This window comes from Amphiura filiformis, chromosome 17, assembly GCF_039555335.1.
Source record: "Amphiura filiformis chromosome 17, Afil_fr2py, whole genome shotgun sequence".
NCBI classification, from domain to species: domain Eukaryota; kingdom Metazoa; phylum Echinodermata; class Ophiuroidea; order Amphilepidida; family Amphiuridae; genus Amphiura; species Amphiura filiformis.
Window position 1 is genome coordinate 10,935,674 of NC_092644.1, and position 5,462 is coordinate 10,941,135.

The window sequence follows — 5,462 nt, forward strand, 5'->3', positions numbered from 1 at the left end:
TTTGTGTAGCGTCATGTTATTTGATTTATGTGAATATGGTATGAGAGATTTTGCAGAAATCCCAAGGTTATCTATTAGTTTAGTTGAAAGAAGGGGCTATGATGTACCCTCGGAAATCAACTTATAGTCCACGTCTGTAGACCAGAAAAAATGTGTAGAAAACAATTAAGATATGTTAAACAAAATTCAAAAAGTGACCCTGGGGGTCAAATTCATACAACAGGGTTGAAATTTCAAAATTACTCAGATTTTGTCAAAAATCATGCCAAAGTATCCTCTGGTATAACAATTCAGAAAAAGTATAGTTTGATCTATCTGCGACAGACCATTATTGAGTTATAAGCAGAAAGGTTCATCTTTCTCAATCCCCTATCTGTCTCCCTCCATCTCTCTTCCTCTCCCTCCCTCTCTCTCCCTCTCCTCGTCCCGATAATCCATAATAGTGGGGACATGGCCCAAAATTGTGTCCCCAGAACGTGCTAACCATATATCTGGGATTTATTTTGTGCCACTAGTGGATAGAGTTCCCCTGGGGAATACCTCTATTTCTATTTGACATACCCTCCATCCTCCTGAGAGCAAATAATTGATAGTTGAACACCTTTCAACTTCTTTTGTCCAGTCACTCAGAATGAAAATTTCCAAAACAGAAAGTTCCAAATGCTAGAATAGTCAGGGTCAAGCAAGTGCTTAATCCAAATAAATTTTTGAACCTGAGAAAACACAAGAGGATCAAACATGCGAAGCCCACGATATTCAAAATCTTTACATAAAATGTTCCGCTTGACTCTATCGTTACCCCCATTCCAAATGAATTTGTAAAACAAGTGATTCAACTTCTTTAAAAAGAACTGAAAACAAATAAAGAAATTGGGGCAGCAAAAGGGATTTAATAACAGTTACTTTCCCAATATGGGATAAACTCCTATGCCTCCAACAGTTAAGGGTTTGCTCAATCTGATTAAGTTTGGGGATAAAATTGAGTTCATAAAGGGAGCTGACACTAAGTGAAAAATTAACGCCCAATGTTTGAATTCCACCTAAGGCCGTCATCCTGAAATGGACAAAGATTAATTCCCTTAAAGACTACCAATGTGCCATGAAGAAAATACGAAGAAGAAAATACGAAGGCAACGACAGCAATAGCAGAAGGAAAAAGTAGTGGAGAAGACGGCACCCCATCAGAAGTCTTAAAGAGGGATGACCTGGTGCTAGGATTTTGCAACGATGCATTGCTGAAAGAAAGAATGCCTGACCAGTGGTCTATTGTTAACATAATCCCAATACCAAAGTCAGGAGACCTAAGTCAAGTAGCTAACTACCGTGGCATCAGCCTATCCTCAATTGTAGCCAAAACCTTCAATAGGATGATACTCAACAGGATAAGACCTAAAGTTGATATACTTCTGCGAAACAACCAGAATGGCTTCAGAGTGGGAAGAACTACTGTCAACCACATACTGGCTCTTAAGAGGATAATAGAAGGAGTCCAAAAATCTACCAGTCATTATAACATTCATTGACTTCAGAAAAGCCTTTGACACTATCCACCGAGGCAAGATGCTACAAATTCTCATAGCCTATGGGATACCAAAACAAATTGTAGATGCTATTTGATGAGCATACAAGGAAAGCAGAGCCAAAGTGATCTCAACTGAAGAAACTGAGCTGTTTGACATTGTAGCCGGTGTTCTGCAAGGAGATACCTTCGTCCCGTATCTGTTTGTGATAGTGCTTGACTATGCCTTGAGAATGGCTATAGATGGCAACGAAAAAGCACTTGGACTCCATCTATAAAGGAGAAAGAACAGACGAGTTGGGCCAGAAGTGGTAACAGGTCACCTAGACTTCGCTGACGACATCGCCCTACTGTCAGAAGAAAAAAAAACAGGCTCAGGAACTGCTACAAAGGGTAGAAACATCAATAGGAAGAGTCGGCTTAAAGATGAATGCCACCAAGACAAAGTTCATGTCCTTTAACCAAGATCAGCAAGTTAACATCAGCACAAATAATGGCACAAAGCTAGATGAGATGAAAGACTTCAAATATCTTGGAGCATGGATGGCTAGCACAGAGAGCAGCAACTTGGAGAGCATGCAACAGCCTAAGCAAGATCTGGAAGTCTGCTCTACCAAAGAAATTCAAACTGCGGGTCTTCAGTGCAACAGTGCAGTCTATGCTAACATGTGGATGTTGAGCTGGTCCATATTTAATTAAGTAGTTCACCATTTATTCCATCTATCCCTGGGCTTTTGTTGTTTTGCTGGCATTTAACAGCATCTTCGATTTCAGTTGCGGCGAATGCTTGGTTCATCTTCACAGGCTGGATGTCTTCAATTTGATTAACATTATTTTTGATGAAAGTATGTTTGAAGGAATTTGATTGTTTGGATCTGTTCTTCTGTATTTAGTCAAGCCGTGCCCGTGCTCTCCATTCACCAGTAGGCCTATATATCCTTTTTTTTGATTCCATCTGTTGTAAATCACGAACTACTTGGAACATTCGATTAGAATCTTTCTTATGTTTTTCGATGTCTTCAACAGAATTCATTATTTTTTGGATTTATTATTCAGTGATGGTCGTGTGTATTTCATTCATGATCTTGTTCCTCGTCCAGGGCCGTTCCGACCATTAGGCCAGGTAAGGCGGTCGCCTAGGGCGGCAAAGGCAGAGGGGCGTAAAAAAGAATAGAGAAAGAAAAGGGAAGAAAAAATGAGGGCGGATAAAAAGAAAAAATGGGAGGGAAAAAAATAGGCGAAAAGAGAAACAGAAAACGGAGCGGAACTGATAAGTTTTCAAGGGGTCACCCCCCCCCCCCCCCAACACTTTTTTGGTATGCTTTGGTGTAGCCCGGGGGTGTGGCGGCAGTGAGAGGCTTTGCCTAGGGCGAAATCCCTGGGAACGGTTCTCCAGCCTTTATGCGTATCCTTGATTTTATTCCACTTTTCTTGGACCGGCTGCCTTATTTGGTTCAACTTCTAATGATTTTGCCATCATTTCCGTCACAGTTTCGGAATCATTTTTTGAATGATCTTGTAGTCTATTATTTATTCGATGGTTCTTCGTTTAGATTCTTTTGTTACAACTGACGTGCTTCCATTTGATTCTAAGATTGGCTTTGACTAGTCTGTGATCTGTATAGGACACCTCCATACGATTAGATTGTCCGTGATGGAACCAGTTAAAAGTGTCGGTCATGCGATTTATTCCCGGGGGGGGGGGCACTTCAACTTTGGAGGTGACGCGTATGTAGGGCTGTTAAGACCCCTTTTTCAGCATCGCTGTCACCCAAAGACCCCATATTTTTTACAAACACATGCTCTGTCCCGGCTCTGTCACCCGAAGACCCCCTATTTTTCCATTTGATCTGTCACCCAAAGACCCTTACAAGTTCAATTTGAGCAGCAACTTTCATTTATCACTGATTTTGTTACTTATTTTGAAAAACAATGAAATTTGAATCGATTTAGCACTAAAAATTCGATTTTCGAGGTTTCTGTGGCGCTTTTTCGGTTCTCACCCAAAGATTCCATTTAAAAAAAAGGGCATGTTCTCACCCAATGACCCCATATTTTTTACATTTTGTTTCTCACCGAATGCCAAAATCATGCTCTCACCCAATGACCCCATATTTTTTACATTTTGCTCTCACCGAATGCCCCTTAGTGCGAAAGTGCCAGCCCTACACCTATATCCATTTCAAATTGAAGTGGCCCCCCCCCCGGGGATTTATTTTATGTAGGCCTATTACGATGAAATGTTTCTTGATATTTTGCATCTGACATTGACATCAAAACTTTTCAAAATGGAAGTTTCATCTTTGCGAAATTCCATGTATATTATTTTATACAAGAGATGTAGCATTTTTAATGGCAAAGAACTTTTGGGACACCCTCTGTAGTACTTCATCCATACATTTGATCACCATTATATAAGAAGTAAAAAATAATTTCATTAATACGGCTTCAGCCGTTGTCTACTTCATCACTAGCAGTAGATTCAACCAATATCGTAATAGCTATACGACTACTTCATCAATACCGATATCCACAGTAGATAGCTACTTCACCAATACCCTTTCCAGCAGCAGATAGCTACGTAACCTACTACACCGTCACTGATTAATACCCTATCAGCCGTATATAACTACTTTATCAATACTGATATCAGCAGCTATCTAGTCTTCATCAGCATGATCAATAACGTTATCAGCAGTAGGTTTTATTCTTCATCAATTCTGATATCAGCTGCATAGGCCTACGTCGTCATCACCCTTTATCAGCAGTATAGATAACTACTTCATTAATTCTGATATCAGCAAAAGATAGCCGTTTCATCAATTTCAATATCATCAATAGGCGACTACATTATTAAAGCCGATATCAGCAGTAGATATCGTCATCTGATATCATTCAGCAGTTGATTATATACTTTATCAACACCTTTAAACAGATGTTTACCGATATACTTGTTGAAAAGAATTGGACAGGCCAATTTATCCATCGCAATGAACGCATGCAGGAGCTTTATGTTTCAGATGGACATTTTCTTGATAAGTTCATTTGCACCTATGTTTCAGATGGAGTCTTGATAAGTTCATCAGGACAACATTGTCAGGACTGTATAATCAATCATTTGTTCTATACAAGTCCAATTGAAACACTTATACTGTAGAAAGAGGGTCATCAAACATTAACAGGCCTATATATTTGACTTAAAAAAGAGACCTATTGACAAGCAAACCGTCACTTGCAAAGTAGCTCAAAGTTGAGTGCCCTCCGGCTCCCCCCGGGAGAATAGCCTACTAATAAAATGTTGCATAAAGGCATATACCCTAAATAAATAAAAATAAAAACACTGAACAGGACTGAAAATTATAGGGTTGCCTCAAAACCGGGTCTCAAAAGTCAGAAGAATGGAACTGAACCCGGGAACTGAACAGTAAAACGATCAGGTGCAGGTTTTCGGTTTTTCGCAGCAATTCAAAGTTTGTGCAAAATAAAATGTTGATTTTTGACATGCAAGGGGGGGGGGGGTGGGCCATAGTGGGTGGTGGGAAGCAATTTTGGCACGACGTTCCGGGACATTTTAGCCCTCCCCGGGGAGGTTCATAATTATTGCACATCCCCTGATTGGTTGTAGGGCCTCCGGGCATTGTTTGTTCTTTTCAGCCTCCCCCCCCCCAGGCTCAAGATTGATTAGATTGATTATCGATTGATTAGGCCCTATTGATTAATTATTGATTGACTAAGTTAATTGATGATTTATTGATATGTTGATTGGTCGATCGATCGATGGATCGATTTATAGGCCTACGTTGATATTGATTGAATGATATGTTGCTTGATTGGTTGATTGATTCGAGACAATTCAAGATAAAGAATTTTATGATGCAACTGGCAACCCAAGAAGGGTCACAGGCTTTACTTACCTGTTTGCCAATCGTCACCGGGCTGTTGA